This window comes from Caretta caretta, chromosome 6 (assembly GCF_965140235.1).
Source record: "Caretta caretta isolate rCarCar2 chromosome 6, rCarCar1.hap1, whole genome shotgun sequence".
In the NCBI taxonomy this organism is placed as follows: Eukaryota; Metazoa; Chordata; order Testudines; family Cheloniidae; genus Caretta; species Caretta caretta.
Window position 1 is genome coordinate 7851285 of NC_134211.1, and position 17166 is coordinate 7868450.

At 49.0% G+C, this 17166-nt stretch overlaps 1 protein-coding gene across 1 annotated transcript in view; it reads right to left on the reverse strand.

The window, feature by feature from the left end:
* Positions 1-12795: 12795 nt before the first annotated feature.
* The window catches only part of LOC125638250 (uncharacterized), a 39075-nt gene continuing 34704 nt past the window's right edge, over positions 12796-17166 (reverse strand). Inside the window, exon 13 of the mRNA XM_075129073.1 lies at positions 12796-12903. The gene's annotated coding sequence lies outside the window, so the exon portion shown is untranslated. The remainder of the gene's footprint in view (positions 12904-17166) is intronic.

Here is a 17166-nt window from a genome sequence, read left to right on the forward strand (position 1 = left end):
CGCGCTTCTTTTCCTGTCTACCTGGCCAGTGCATCTGAGTTGAGAGTGCTGTCCAGAGCGGTCAAAATGGAGCACTCTGGGATAGCTCCCAGAGGCCAATACCGTCGAATTGTGTCCACAGTACCCCAAATTCGAGCCGGCAAGGCCGATTTAAGCGCTAATCCACTTGTCAGGGGTGGAGTAAGGAAATCAATTTTAAGAGCCCTTTAAGTCGAAATAAAGGGCTTCATCGTGTGGACGGGTGCAGGTTTACATCGATTTAATGCTGCTAAATTCGACCTAAAGTCCTAGTGTAGACCAGGGCTTACTCAGCCACTTTTACTGAAAATTTCGACACCAACATCTTGGTGCGTCATCATATGCTGTTCCAGCAGATGAGCAGGGGTCAGTGCATTCATTACCTGCGCTGATTTGTGTTACACAATGCTTGCAGAGCATGTTGGAAAGATTTTAAGCTATTAACAGTTCTGTCTGTTCGATGCAGAAGTAATCATTCCCACTAGAAAGCTAGGCCAAAATACTCACTGTGGGCAGATTCTACCACCCCTCTACCCCCACATTCTGTAGTTCTCTTCCTCTGCAGGTAGATCCATTGGAATGATTTTTTTCTTTTTTCTTTTCTTTTTTTTTTACAGAAACGATCTGTCAAATCTGACATGATTTCATTAAATGTTTTGTTTGTCATGGGTGCACAGGCTTGGTGCTCTGGAATGGCTCTGAATGAAGTTCAGACAGGACCCTCTTGCAGCATGACAACTCCTCAGGGCACACTCTCACTTGGCTTCAGCACCTCCTTGGATCTCTTCCAACCTTGGAGCATTCAGCACCCCTGTTTGTGCCATGAGCTCCCCACACTGGGGAAGTCTTACATGCCCCCAAAAGGGCCATGTACCCCAACTTCACAGTCAGCAGTGACTCTCAGCCAGCTAGGTAAAACAGAAGGGTTTATAGTCGTCTGGAACACAGTGTAGAACAGATCTTGTTAGCACAGAAAGCAGGAAGGTTCAGCAAAGTCCATCCATTAAATCGTCAGCTTCAGACTTGTCATAGCCACAGGAACTCAAACTTTGTACAGTTTGACTTGTGCAGCAGGCAGGCTGCCCTGGGGTTCTGGCCAGAGAGAAGGACTCCCCCACACGGCACTCACCCAAGCCCAGACTCCATTCATCCCACCTGCAGAACCAGATTGCAGTATCCAGCCTGACTCATAAAAGACCTCCCCCGTCAGCCTCTGCTTGAACCAAAGCCCATCAGAAGAAAGACTTACAAAAAGCAATAAAATGGCAGTAGGAGGCAAACCTAAGCCCCTCCAGACAAGGTTGACAGGATTAAGGAAACTCCCCTAACCTCATTTGCATCAAAGATGGGACAGGGAGGCATCTCCGTTAGCATACAGCATGGAGAACAGAGATTCCAAGGCAAGAACCGCACTGAACTCTGGGACCAGGAAAGCAGGGAAGCACTGCAACCTGGGGATCTCTGCTCCAGATGTGAATGAATCCATGCCTGCACACACCCGCTTATCAGACCAATTCCAGCAATAAATCCTCTATTGGTATCCAAAATACTGAAGCTGCCTAATTGCATTATGAGCTCCCTGGAAGGAGCACCACCAACAGACAGGAACGATCAGTTCCTATTGTCTAGCCTGAACAAAACAACTTTGGTATACTCCCTTGAATCATCAGTTTACCCAGACAAATTTAGTGTTATTTCCCTGCAAAAACCCAGACTCACTCTCAAGTATGGGCTCTGATGCCTGGATCCAAATTTTGTATCAGTTCCATTCGGACTTCATCTTCTCCTGACTGGTTGTGCTGGGGGCTCTGCCTGTCTCCAGCACTCCGGACACCACCTGGGAACCCTGATTGAGTCACGCTTCACGGAATGGTGAGAACCCACCCCTCTCTTTCTCTCGGTACAGCCTTCTGACCATGACTTGTGGGATCAGTTATAGTTTGCTAAACCTAACTTTCCGAATCAAATTTAAGTTAGATTTAATATTATAACTGTTTTGTTTGGCTTCTCAAACATGTCAGAAACAAACCAGGAGCTTGATGGTTTGTTTCTGACATGTATCCTGAACAAAGGGCAGGTTGAATTAGGGTTTATCCAACCTGTAACAAAACCCTCCCCTCTCAGAAAGGAAATAATTTAACAAATTACCATTGATACAGTCTTCGGTATCTACATATTGACATAGCACCTTTCTGTCAGGATGGTTTTCACACCAACTCCAATTTGATCTTACAAAACATTGCATAGGAGATGGGAGTTTTCCGGCCATGAGCAGACAGCATCCCCTCCCCATACTACAGTAAAAGCTGTCTTCCAAGATGGCTGTGTTTGCCAATGATTTTCCAGTCATACCCCACACTGATATCTAGGTCTGCTATTTGGGAAGCTTTTTGTTGTTCTGGAGTCCACTCCTGCAAACCCCCCATTCACTGATCCAACAGTTGAGCCAGGAGTACTTGCATTTCTGCAAGTTATGGGGACAGTGAGGAAACAAGCATTTCTTCCTATCACGCCCATCCCCCTGTGGCACCAATTCCTTGCTCTCTGCTTGGGGCAGTGTTTGCCGTTCCCATCTCAACAAGGCCATCTAGCCATGTGCCCAGCCCTGTGTGGGATTGAGAAATCGTAGCTCTGCAGTGCTGCTAACCACACAGCAAGTTGCCCCTCAGGATTCCTGACTCTAAAGAGCCATTTCAGAGACGCATGCTCTGTCCTGATCATAAACATCCTCCCATCCAAACCATGCTGAAAACATTGTATCGATTTTTCCACTGCCAGGAGCTCCCTTGGGCTCGTGCCATCATTTCTCTCTGGCAAACTTGGACTTTAAATAATCAGAGCCTGGTGTGATGGGTTCTCTCATCGGGACCCCCTTGGGACTGTCACTGAGTATGCTGAGATACCACTGAGCTTAACCTTTCTGCCAACCTGGGCACCCCTCAACTCTGTCTTGCTGAGCCACACCCGCCAGGCCTCTTCCAGCACAGACTCAGGGACTGGGCCACACCCCTCTGCAGAATACAGACACTGAGATCAACTCTGGGAAGACTCAGTTAAAGGGACGTGCCTGAGCACCCCAATGCACAGCTTTTCTGGGAGCCTGAACTCCAGATAAATTTGTGTCAGACTGTATAAAGTTTCATACAGCATAAGTTCATATTATTCGCCCTCTTTCTTGAAGTAAAGAGAGATATGCACAGAGTGCCTCCCAGGTAACAATTATTTAAACTGGGTTTATTAATAAACAAGAGTGGTTTTATTAAGTATAAAAGGTAGGATTTAAGTGATCATAAGAGGTAACAAACAGAACAAAGAAAGTTACTAAGCAAAATAAAACAAACACGCAAGGCTAAGCTTAATACACTAAGAAACTGGTTACATGTAATCTCATCCTCAAATCATAGAATCATAGAATATCAGGGTTGGAAGGGACCTCAGGAGGTCATCTAGTCCAACCCCCTGCTCAAAGCAGGACCAATCCCCAACTAAATCATCCCAGCCAGGGCTTTGTCAAGCCTGACCTTAAAAATATCTAAGGAAGGAGATTCCACCACCTCCCTAGGTGTTCTAATAAGCTTCTTTCACAGACTAGACTCATTTCTAGTCTGGGCCCAATCCTTCCCCCTGTTCAGTCTCTGTTAATTCCAGCAGACATCTTAGGTGGTAAGCAGGGTTATCCTCCTCACTCCTTCTCTGTCCTGCTTCACACCCTTATATAGATTTGGCAAAAGGCAGAAATCCTTTGTCTCTTTGTTTAAACTTTTCTCACGCCTCATGGAAAAATATAAAATCCAAGGCTGGGAGGTCTGGAGAGACAGTCCAACCTGGTGCAGAGCAGAGGCCCAGGGAGTAGAGCTGGAGATGGTGTTTTTTAAACACTGATGGTTGCATGCCCCGGTCTATCACATTACTGTAATCGAGCCAAGAGGTGGTGAATAGATGTGGAACCCTTCTACCAGGTGGAGCCAGCACCAGCCAGGGCCAGGTTCAATATCTAAGGATTCCTTTCCATCAATACAACACAGAACTGACTCGAGCTCTCACCCAGTAACCTGGGAAATTTACACACTGGGCACCTCTGAAAGGCAATACTTCCCCATGGGCAAGCACCCAGTCTGAGTGTAGAAAAGAAACTTTTAATAAAAGGAGGGAAGTAACCTGGAATTAATTTGGGAAAACACCACAGACAGGGTTCATAAACATAAACCATGAGTAAAAGCCCCACCCCAAGTATGTTGGGCAGAGTCTTTTTCCCCTCAGGTTCTTAAGTCCAGCAACCCAAAAGTCCCCTTCCCATGCCTGACCCTTCTCTTGACCCCACTCACAGTTGCTGTCTTTGGTCAGTGCAGACCCAGAGTTCAGAGGTGCATCTGCAGAGTTCACCTCCCACCCTGGGTGTGGGGTAAAGAGGCATCTTACTCACTCTGCTGGCTGCTCGCTGGCCACCTGCTCACTGCTCTCCACCGCCGCCCTGCTGGCTTCCCCTCTCCGCCGCCACCCTGCTGGCTGCTCATCGCACCTCTTTGGCACCACCCTGCTGGCCACCTACTCCCTGCTCCCCCGGGGCAGTCTCTTAGTGCTTTTCGCTCTGTGTAATCCGGGCCGAAACACAGTCTTGCCACAAGTGATTTTACTTCTGATTAAGCAAATTAAAAACAACACAGTTGAACAGTGGGAAGAAATAGGGTGACCCAGTCTTACCACAAACCCTTTAGAACATGCAACCTACTGGTTGAGAGTCCTGTCCCCCCATCTCTTACTTTCATTGGGCTCTGACATTCAAGCCCTTGTCTGACTGAGGTTCTTTCACTGAGAGTGACTCCCTCCCTTGGGACAGGTTAAGCACGGTCCTGCTTTTCTGTATTCCCACAATAATTACAATAGTGGTGACCATATTTCACTACCCCTGCATTCAGTACTAACATAATTTGTGACCCAACACCAGCCAAGTTGATTACAGTGAGTAAAACACCACTCCATCAGCTGAATATCTAGCAAATCTAAGCAAAGCAGGAGCAAAGTGTATTTACATAAACATACCCAGGGTCTCTCCCCCATCCCCAGCCAGCTGTCAGCATCCTGGGAAATGCCCAATTTAGGTAGCTGTCTGGGGAAGTCAAAGTGCCGCAGACTGGCTGAGTACCACCCTGGAGGGAGGGACTCAGACTGGCCTGGAGACTACTGTGTGCCCTGATTCAAGGGATTTGGGTTTGATTCCTGGCTCTGTCCAAGACCCTTTCTCTCTGTGCCTACTTGGTGCCATGGCAGAAAGGAAGCGCTTCTGTGGATCTCAACAGCAGGAGGAGATCTCATCCCTTCCTGCTGCCAAAGTACCAGCCCCAGCCTCGCAAGTCAGAGGGGAATATTTATTGCATGAGGATCTTTATTTAATCTTTGTTGGTAGAGGATCTATGACACACACAGCTGCATAGATCTCAATCCACCACTGCTTGTGGAGTCAGTTTCCCGCTCCCTGGGGATACCCACAGTTGTGAGGAACCTGCCCTTAGCGTGAAGCAGCTGTGGCCATGCTGGCCGGGGGTCAGCTCCCTGACTCTCCAAGCCACGGGCAACACACGCCCTCCCCTCTCAGCCCAAGAAGGCTCTGCTGTCTCTCCTCAGCTTAGGGAGAAGCACAATCCTTCGAGCCTCCCCCGGGAGTGCCCAGCCCCTGGTCCCCTGGACACTCACCAAATCACCAGGCCTGCAGTTCCCATAGCAACAGTACACCCAGCGCACTGGTTACCCCTTGAAGTACAGCTCCGTGTGACACACAGCATCTACAGTCTTTTATAGAGGAAGCCGTTCTAAGTATAACGAAGGGCAGAGAGTCAAAGGGTAGCAAACAGGACACAACGGGTGACAGGTGCACTAAAATCCTAACATGTTCCACAGCTTAAGTGCAACTAACAAGATCCCCCCTTGGCTAAGAAGGTAGTGCTGTCCCCAAAGTCCTCTGCCAGCATGGTTGAAACCCTCTTTCCATGAATCAACACTGGCAACTTGTCTTCCCAAATGAAGGATGCCAGGGTGTCTTTCTGCACCCCCGGATATACCAGCTCTGACCTTTGCTCTCCACCTGAAAACATGGTCTTCCCACATATCACACACACACACTTTACCTCTTCTTGTTAATTTTCCTTGTGTAGTCATAAGAACATAAGAATGGCCATACTGGGTCAGACCAAAGGTCCATCCAGCCCAGTATCTTGTTTCCCAATGCCAGGTGTGGAAGTGCTTCTTTTAATATCCTGAGGTTTGTGCTTCTGGTTCAAAAGGATCCCACCGCTCTGCCACCATGTCAGGGTTCCCTCCCCACTCTGAACTCTGGGGTACGGATGTGGGAACTCACATGAAAGACCCCCAAGCTTATTTCTACCAGCTTAGATTAAAAACTTCTCCAAGGCACAAATCCTTCCTTGTCTTTGGATGAATACTGCTGCCACCACCAAGTGAGTTAGACAAAGATTCAGGAAAAGGACCACTTGGAGTTCCTGTTTCCCCAAAATATCCCCCCAAGCCCCTTCACCCCCTTTCCTGGGGAGGCTTGAGAATAATCTACCAACCAGATAGGTAAACAAGGTGAGCACAAACCAGACCCTTGGGTTTTTAGGACACTAAAAACCAATCAGATTCTTAAAAAAACAAAAACAGAACTTTATTATAAAGAAAAAGAAGTAAAAGAAGCACTTCTGTAAAATCAGGATGGAAGGTAATTTTACAGGGTAATACGATACAAAACACAGAGGATTCCTGTCTAGGCAAAACTTTAAAGTTACAAAAACAGAGATAAACCTCCCTCTTAGCACAGGGAAAATTCACAAGCTAAAAAAAAGATACTCTAACGCATTTCCTTGCTATTACTTACTATTTCAAGATATAATTTTAGATGTATCATTCAGTAGGATATGGATTACTTGCTTGGTCTCAATCTTTGTCTCCTGAGAGAACAACAACAGCCCAAAACAAAAACCTTCCTCCAAAGATTTGAAAGTATCTTCTCTCCTTATTGGTCCTTTTGGTCAGGTGTCAACCAGGTTATCTGAGCTTCTTAACCTTTTACAGGTAAAGGAGGGATTTTATGCTACCCTTAGCTGTATGTTTATGACATAAACATTTGAAAATGAGAAACTGACCAATTTTAAAACCCTCTGGCCACGAAATTTCTCAAAATGGACTGGGAATGTGGTAGGCCCTAGCGATAAGTGTCTCCCACCTCCTGACTGGAGAAGTGTGTCTCAAGGCATGCTGCCTCTAAGATAACTGCCTTTAACAACAAGGCCTAGAGAGCATAATACCCAGGACATATACCAGGGCCCCAGGAAGGAGCTATATTCCATCACCGCAGCCCAGCCCACATCCCACTGGTGGGGTTCCCCCACCCGCAACCCAGACAGCTCCGAGGCAGCACAGGGAAATCCCTGCAGTTAGTATTCCCTGGTGGTTGCAGCATGACTACTGGTCCTTTGTTGTTTCAATCTTGGGGCAGAGCATCCTCTGCTAGGAGATTAGAGGAATGTAAATTATCAAGGAAGTAGCAGGCTACTGTTTCTGCCGATTCCCATCTTGCAGGCAATACTGGGACAGGATTTCAGAAGAGAAGGTTTATGGCGGACCCTCAGCAGCCATCCTGGCCAGACGGAGCTCTCCTGATACAAGAGGAGGTGGAGGGTTGAGCTAGACAGCTCCAGAACTTGTCCCCTTTTGCAGGGTTAAAAATGGACAAGTGGCTTCCTATTGTACTGTGAGCCATCCAGGCCGCTGCCTCCTGACACCCCTCACCCCCACCCCGCAGGGTCTGCAGCCCATATGCCCCCAAAGGGTCTCCAGGAACATTTCCCCATGTTGCCCCCAGCAGAGAATGGGGCTAAAATCAGGGAGTGTACTCTGTACAGAGCCCTCCCAGATAGAGCTGGGCAAATAATAGAATGAGGGGGAGGGGGTTCCCTGGCAATTCCAGGAAAAACAAACAGGAAAATTTTCAGTTCAGGTCATACTGAACATGAAGTTTTCCAGCTAATTGAAGACTTTTTGATCCTCCCAAAATCATTCAATGTCAGGCTTTTGTTAAAGCAAAGGAAACGATTCCCAAAAACGGCCAGAGAAGGAGGAAGAGGGGGTGGCTCAGGGGTAATGCCACATGTCCTGAACATCGGAAGGGACTGGGGGAGGGGAAGGGATATTATCATCTGGAGAGGAATGTCTGTGGAATGTCATCTGAGGAATGTCATCACCTGCTGAACATCAGGAGATACTGGGGAGTGTTGCAGGGGCTGAATATCTGAAGATGCCTGAAGTGATGATCTAGTGAGCCCCCAGAGAGTCCCTATGGGCTTTGGCAAGCTGAGAGTTCCTGCTCATCACACATATTGTCTGGACTCTTATCAGACCATGTGGGATGGCTCCGGGGTGGAACCTGTGCCAGTTCATCACTGTATAAGCAGGAAAACCTCAAATAGGAGTAGAGAGGTTATTTTACCCCTATATTTGGCACTGCTGCCACCTCTGCTGGAATCCTGTGCCTAGTTCCGGTACCCAAAATTCAAGAAAGAAATTGATAAATTGCAGAGGACAGAAAAAACCCATAAGAATGATTGAACTGATAGACTCAAGGAGCTCAATCTATTCAGCTTAACAAAGAGAAGGTTGTGGGGTGACTTGATCCTAGTCTATAAGTATTTACATGGGGAACAAATATTTAATAATGGGCTCTTCAATCTAGCAGACAAAGGTTTAACATGATCCAATGGCTGGAAGCTGAATCTAGACAAATTCAGACTGGAAATAAGACATACATTTTTAACAAGAAGATGTGAGTCATTACCCGGTAGACCAACTTGAAAAGGGTCAGACTGGATTCTTTATCACTGACCGTTTTAAAATCAGAATTGGACGCTTTTCTAAAAGCTCTGCTCTAGGAATTATTTCAAGGAAGTTCTCAGGCCTGTTACACAGGAGGTCAGGCTGGATGATCACAATGATCTCTTCTGGCCTTGGAATCTAGGGATCTATGAACAAAACCACGGCTCTACAATACAGCTCCAGCACCCTTCTAGCTCGGGTGCTTCTCCACCTTGTTTCATTCCCAGGTATGGTTCCAGTTGGAGACATCAGCGGGTTTAACCCTCCATCCTTCCCCAGAGTTCAGCCCTCTCTGGCCCTCTGGCTTCAGCCGTCCTGCCGAGAGAACCAGCACCCTCCTGCTGCTGCTCTCAGCCTTCAGCCCTCTCCGGCCATGGATCTGTGGTCTGGGGCTGCATAGGGCCCTGGGGGACAGGGCCGCTCTGCGTTCCCGAGCTTCTGCTGTCCTGCCCCCTAGCACTGTTCTGGAGAGGGATCCCTGCTCTGCGCTGGCTCAGCAGGGCCTAGGGGCAGGGTGTCGGGGAGTAGGTCTGTGAGGGGATGCTGGGATGTGAGGGGGTGGGAGATGCTGGGCAGTGCGGGAGGTTTGTGTATTTTGGGATGCTGGGCAGTGGGGGGGGGGGTCTGTGTGAGGCGCAGTGTAGTTGTGATGGTGGGACTGTGGGGAAGGGTACTGGGCAGTGGGGGAGATCTTTGCATGTTAGGGTGCTGGGCAGTGGGGGGTCTGTGGGGGGTGCTGGGCAGAGGTGGTGGGGCTGAGGGTGTGGGGGGGTGCTGGGCAGGGGTGACGGTGTTCAGGGCACTGTGCATTTGTGGGGGGGGTGCTGGGCATAGTGGGTCTAGGGGTGCTGGGTGGGAGGGCTGTGTGGCATGGCATGGACCCACCCCCACGGGGAAGGGGCACACTGGCAGCACAGGGCTGCGGCTTGTAAACAGTGCTCTTGAACTGGATGAAGCAGGGTTGCCCCCGCCGTGCCGTGCCCCATTGTCCTACTAAGACATCCCAGAATGACGTTTGCTTTTTTTGCAACAGCGTTACACTGTTGACTCATATTTAGCTTGTGGTGCACTATTACCCCCCAGATCCCTTTCCGCAGTACTCCTTCCAAGGCAGTTATTTCCCATTCAGTATGTGTGCATCTGATTGCTCCTTCCTAAGTGGAGTACATTGCATTTGTCCTTATTGAATTTCATCCTATTGACAATGTTGAGACCCATATCTTATCAGGACAATACTGATTAACAACTTGTGAGGTTTTGAATTATACCTTACAAGGCATACTTCGTACAAAGATTATAACAATAATATGGAGGGTGTGAATACAGGAACGTATTCTGTCACAGCCTCATTACCACATGCAGCAGGGAGTTCCTCAGTTTAAAGCTGCAGGGCAGAGACATTGATTTTTTTCCTTTTCAATCAGTTTTAGAAGTTCTCAAGCAGCAAATTTTGATGATTAGCGATGGAAATATTTTGCCAGCAGCTTGCGCGTGTGTGATGAATTCAACATTTACCAATAAAAATCCAGTCCTTCCAAGCATAATTATAAAGCTCCACTTCTTGAATCTCAACCTCTATTGCCATTAAATAATTGTCTGACCTTCACCTATGGCCTGACTCCCAACACATACAAATTCCCACAACCGTGATTATTTAAACTGATAAAAATGGGGGAGGGAAGGATGCTTAAAACAAGTAACTTTCCACATCAAAATTTAAATCAATAGAACTCTTAAAAAAAAATGCCTATAAACTAACTTTAATGTTCTCCATCAAAATGATAAAAAAGTAAGCAGAATTCTGCCCAGCATAATTTGAGTAACAATTAGCTCGAGTTGACACTAGGATCTCTTTTAATGGTTGGGGGATGGGCAGTGGCCGGTCTTTCTGCGTCTTGGGGGTGGCAAACACAAGGAGGCGGAAGTGGATCTAGAGCAACTAAGAGGGAGGCAAAGCCGGGGGGCGTTGGCGTCTGGGGGGCTACTGTTTTGGGGCATCGGAAGCAGGGGGGTTGCCAGCGGTTGCGCTCCGGGTCGGGCCAGCCCCCTCGCCCTCCATCATCTGCTTGTACTGGCGCTGGAAGAAACCGAACTGGAAGGAGACAAAGAGGGGAGATGGTGAGAGACAGACAGAGACAGGCTCATGGCGGAGGATGGGGAGAGACAGGCTGTGGGAACCTCCAAAGGAAAGATCCTTGCCCCTTCTCCACCAGCTGGGAGAGCTACAGGCCCCACCCCCAGGGTGATGGGCGGTGGGGGAGAGGTCCAAGCGCTGCCCCACTCACCTTGTAGAGGGCTGCAGTGATGAGAACCAGCAGGACCAGGCCCCTCACGCTGCTGCCCACGATGATGGGCAGGTAGTTAAGACCTCGGAGCGCTCCACCAACGTCTGCACCTGGGGGAGAGGAGCTGTGAGATGGGGACCCAGGAGTCCTGAAATTATCAAACCAAACCCCACTTCCTCCCAGAGCAGGGACAGAACCCACGAGTCCTGGCTCCCAGCTCTAACCACTAGCCAATGCTCTCTCTATCCCGGGCACAGTCACTCTGGTACCTGGCACTGGACGAATCCCTCCTTCTGGGTGTATTTCTTCTCCTCGTATTCAATCCGGGCCTCGTTCACGAGACTCACTTTCTGCTGCTGAGTCTGGAACAGAGAAATTCACCGTCCCTGACCAGAAATGACACAAACCAGCCCGGAGCATCAACCCAGAGGGACCCAGAGCAATTTACGGGCTGTTCACACAGTGGCAATCCCTTGCCCGGGACTGAGATGCAGCCACCCTCAGGGGTGAGGCGTGGGGGCTGTTCACATGTTGGGGGATCCCTCACCTGGTGCTGAGAGGCAGAGGCAGCTCTCGTACCTGGGAGACCCACTGGAAGCTGATGTTCCCTTTGATCATGAACTCCAGCGGCTGGTGCATTTCCAGGGAGGTGATTCTGCACCGGATCTTCTTACAGGTGGCCACGGAGAAGTCCTGGGTGCAGAAGGATATCGCCGGGTGAGGCAGGGGGCGTGCAGGGGCTCAGCATGGTCATGAGGCTCTGGGTCTGTCTATAGCACGGGGCCCTGTCCCTCCCCCAGCCCAGCCCCACATGCACGGTCTGTGTTAGCGCAGAGGGGAAGGGGCTGGTGGGATCCGCACTGGCCTGTACTCACCAGCAGGGGGCGCTCGCTCATCCGCTTCACAAAGTCCTTCGAACCCGGGGTTCCAGCCTCACTTACGCACTGAGCCAGCTGGGGCTGGGGAGGGAGAGAGACACGGTGTTAACAGGGGCAGGAATGGGCCATGGGACCTTTCACCTCTACAGGGCCCCAGCACAGGGGGCTGGCTGGCTGGCTCAGGAGCTGGGGAAGGGGCAGCGGTGAATGTAACCTGGTAAGGGCCGGTGTGATGTACTGATAAGAAAAAAGCCGGGCTGGTCCGGTCCGGTCTGCTGTACCAGAAAGCTATTTATAGCCGGCACGGCATACCGGAAAGACACCGTACCGCCCCCAGCTCCTCCATGGAGCTAAGCCTCCTCCAGCTCGTCACATACAGCAGCAGCCTTGCGGAAGGAGATGCAGCTCTGTGGAAGCGTAGGGGGCTGGGAGGGGCAGCGGGGAAAGGCGTAGATGCCGATAGCTCCTCCGGATGCTGTACCGCTCCCAGCCCCCTCTCCCCCCAGGTAACGGGGATGGGGAGGGGAAAAGCGTGGGGATCCTGGGCTGGGGACAGGACAGAGTCACAGGGAGGGTCATGTGGGGAGGTGACATGCCCCCACCCCCAATACTGGGAAAAATTAATTTTACTTTCACCACTGGGAAGGGGTCTTCCCCCCCCCAGGCAGCCTGTCCCAGCAGGGGGCGCTGTAGGGCCGAGCAGGCATCACTGGGCCCATCTCACACACACAAGGGCAGGGAGAGGCAGGTACCTTGGAGGGGACGACCTCAGAGGCGTCCCACACCCGGACCCCGCTCAGCTCCACGGGGAACTGGATCGTGACCGAGAGGGGGACACTTCGCTGCCGCAGGTTCTTGACCTGAAATAAAAACAGACTCGTCATAGGGCACTGCAGGAAGAGAACCCAGGAGCCCTGATCCCCAGCCCCCACTCTAACCCTCAGACCCCACTCCCCTGCCAGAGCTGGGGATAGAACCCAGGAGTCCTGGCTCCCTGCTGCCGGCCTCACCTCGTACTGATGTGTCTCTGGCACACTTGCCCCTGCCTCCTCAGTGGACAAGTTGATGTACTTGATTGAGTCCTTGAGGCTTGGGGAAGCACAGGATGGAAAGAAGGAGAGAGACGAGAGTGTGATGGATGGGGCTAGAGAGCGGCAATAGGTTGGGGCACTGTGCTGCAGGGAAGGGCTCAGTAGGGGGCGCTGTGCTGCAAGAAACAGGGTGAGGACCCAGTAGGGGGCGCTCTCCCTTTGCAGTCAGCACTGACACCTATGACCAAGTCCAGCGCTAGGGAGCTCTGTGCTGCAGGGCACAGGGGGACCAGCAGGGGGCGCTCTCCCCTCTGTCTCCGCACTAACCTACCTCGTGAGGATGATGAAGATGCCATTCTGCAATATCAAGTTGGGAGTAAGAGGAACCGTGATGGCTGGTTGTATCGACAGCCTGACCGGTTCTGGAAAGCAGTATTGTCCGTGCCATACTGGTGCAATGAGAATCACAGAAGCTGAGTCTTGTCTGAGCTTCATTAAAGTTCTTGGAATCAGTGGAATTGATGGTTAAGCATAATGAAGGCCAAAGATCCTGAGGTTGGGGGTGAGTAAAAATATTCACGTGCCTAAGAAGGAATCTGGCACCTCTTTTCTGTTCTCATGGCAGTGGGCATCAGAGAGGAGGGAGTCTGCCAAAGGATCATGGTAAGCTCCCAGATGGCCTCATGAATAAGCAAAACCACTCTAGCAGGCCCAGCAATATGTCAAATATGAACTAACTTATATGGATTGCCATTAACCAATTCTACCTGTGCACCTAGGGCTGCCCTTTTCATAAGTTTCTGGTGCACCTTATAATTGTCAGGAACCGGGAGGATGATTCAGAGACAGTGGCCTCTGTGATGCCGGCAGGCCAGGTGCCAGCCCATGACAAGGCCCCTAAGTCTCAACTGAACACTGACCTGGAAATGAATCTGGCTCACCTGTACGAACTTTTAAACACAAGGCCAAAATTAGGATGGAGTGAACACCCGAGCATGCCGATCGGCAGTTCAGAGCCCTAAGGTGGAAACCAGACGTGGCATTTTCCCGACACGCCGACCACACTGTGAAACATTGGGATGCCTGGATATCAGGAGCAAGCATTAAATCTCTGGAAGATCTGTCTCTCCTAATGCAAATGGAGCCGTTCTTAGAGGATGTTCCTGAGGAGATAGAAAGGTACATCCTAGATGGGAAGCCCAAAACTGCAATTGAGGCGGGGGAGATCAGAGCCAAATGGGTGGAGGTGGTGGAGAAGAAGAAAGCTAGTAGCAGTTGGAGCGGATACCAGAAGGGGCAACCCGACCAGACACCCCACCATCTGGGTCAGCCCAAGGCCCCACCTTGCAAGGAGGAGCCTCTCCCAGAAAAGTTTCCCAGAATCAGCTGGGTAAAAATGTCCCCGGATTCTAAGTCAACGTAGTCCTTGAAATGTGAAAAATACTGTTGAGTTCTCCATGTAATTGGTAGTAAAATTAGAGGTGCGTGTATCTTATTAACTCTGTTTCCTAAACCTCCAGGAGGAAATCCCAGTCAGTGTGGACCTGACCTGAACCAGGCTGGCCAGCACCGTCTGTGATTTGGGGGGCATGTGATAAATGAAGGGGGGAGGGGTAGCTCCCTTTTATGGACACCCAGCCAGCCAGTTAGCTATAAAATCCATGTTAGTAGCTGTTTTCTACTTGCTTTACCTGTGAAGGGTTAAAAAAGCCCATAGGTAAAAAGGAAGGGAGTGAGCAACTGACCAAAAGAGCCAATGGGAGGGCTAGAACTTTTTAAAATGGGGGGGGGGAGGGAGAAACTTTCCCTTTGTCAGTGGTAAAGCTATGCTGTAAAAAGCTGTGAACCAGGTATGAAAATCACCAGATCATACCTAGAACTACTCAATTTGAAACCCCAGATATGTAAGTAGATCAGGAAATGTCTAGGAAGGCGCAATTAGATTCTCTCTTTTATTTCTGTAAGGCTTGTGGACTCCTCTGTGCTAACCCCCAAAATCCTTTTGTTTTGCTGGTAACCATTAAGCTGGACCTCAAAAAAAAAAAAAAAACAATTCTTGATGCTTAATTATTAGATTTGCTCTTTTTAAATCTAGCAATAGCCTAAGTTCCAGGTGTATTTTCTTTCTTTTGGTTTTTAATAAAATTTACCTTTGTTAATAACAGGATTGGGTTTTTTGTGTCCTAAGAGGTTTGTGCAGATGTTGTTTCATTTGCTGGTGACAACAGCTAATTTCATTTGTTTTCTCTCTCAGCTCTTCCCCGGAGGGGTGGGGAAGAGGGCATGAGGGTACCCCACAGGGAGGAATTCCCCAGTGCACCTTCCTAGGTTCAAAGCGTTTTTTTGTATTTGGGTGGTGGCAGCATCTACCCATCCAAGGTCAGAGAGAAGCTGTAACCTTGGGAGTTTAATACCAGCCTGGAGTGCCAGTATCCATTTTTAGAATCCTTGTGGGCCCTCACCTTCTGCACTCGAAGTGCCAGGGTGGGGAATCAGCCTTGACAGAGGGCCTGAGCTTCACAAACTGTTAATTCCCCCTTTGAAAAATTGCCATTTATAGTTGTGACAGCGAGGACGTGTGGCCTCCCTCTGAGGCTGACAGGGAGGGACGCCCATGCATTCCTACAGCGGGATAAAGCAGTGCTGTCCTGTCTTGTACAGTAGCACAAGCTGCTTAAAAAACACATACGTGCGAAGAGCTTTCCACTTTGATTTATCATCAATAGGCACAGGTGCTTTTAACTTGAGCTGTTTGACCCCATCTTCCCCTCAGTCCATTTCAGTGTCTCCCAGGACACTGCATTTCTGATGCTTGCAGATGAACCTATGCTTTCAATTTTCACTGGCTCCCGTTGTGAGGCCTGGGAGTGTCAGTTCAAAGTTTTCTTCACTGCAGATGTGTGTTTCCAAAGCAGTAAGAACACCGAAATATCACTTTTAATCGGCGGACCACAAAGGTGGGTTTCATAATTGCTATTTTATTTTAAAACCTCAGAAACAGATGCAAAATTATTTTCCCAAGGTCACACAGTGAGTGAATGCACAATGGGGCCATAATTAAGGATATTTCTCATGGCAGTTTTTAGGGGGAAAATCTGATGTGAAGAGGGCAAAGTTACAGAAATGTTACTTTAAACTATGTCCCTAGTGCCAAATAGTGCTTTGCATTTCAAGGCTGCTTCATGGAGCAGCTAGTCCTGAAACCCCCAAAGGGAGAGGCAATTCTTGATGAAGTGGCGCACAGTATCTGGTCCAAAAGATTAAAGAGTATGATGGCTCAGTGATAGCAACCATGATGTAATTAAATTTCACAACCTTGTTGGGGGGGGGAAAATACCAAAGAAACCCACCACAATAGCACTTAACTTCCAAAAGGGGAACTACACAAAAATGAGGAGGAAATGGAAATAAAAATAAAGAGTGAAATGCCTGCAAGCTGCATGTAAACTATTTAAAACGCCATAAGAGGCCCAAACTAAACATATTCCCCAAATAAAAAAAAACAGGGAAAAACGTGACCACTGCTAAAGAGCAGAGTAAAAAGGGTTCTTAGAGGCCAAACAGCATCCTTTAAAAATTGGAACTCAAATCCTACTGAAGAAAATAGAAAGGAACAAAAACTCTGGCAAATCAAGTGTAAAAGTATAAGCAGGAAGGCCAAAAATGAATTTGAAGGCTAACAAGCAAAACACTAACAGCAAAAAGTTGTTTAGAAGTAGGAAGGCTGCCAAACAATCAGTGGGGCCACTGGACCATCAGGGTGCTAAGGGAGCACCCAATTAGCTTCTCCGCAATGGCCAGAAGACAAGGCCATTGCGGAGAAGCTAATTATATGTATTGGTCTTCACAGCTGAGGATGTGAGGGAGATTCCCATACCTGATCCAATCTTGTTAGGTGACAAATCTGAGGAACTGTCCCAGATTGAGATGTCAGAGTTTTTGGAATAAATTGATTAATTAAACAGTAATAAGTCCCCAGGACCAGATGCGATCCACCCAAGAGTTCTGGAGCAACTTATATAGGAAATCCCAGAACTACTAACTGTGGTACATAACCTATTATGACGTCCCAGGACTTGACCTCAGGCTTAC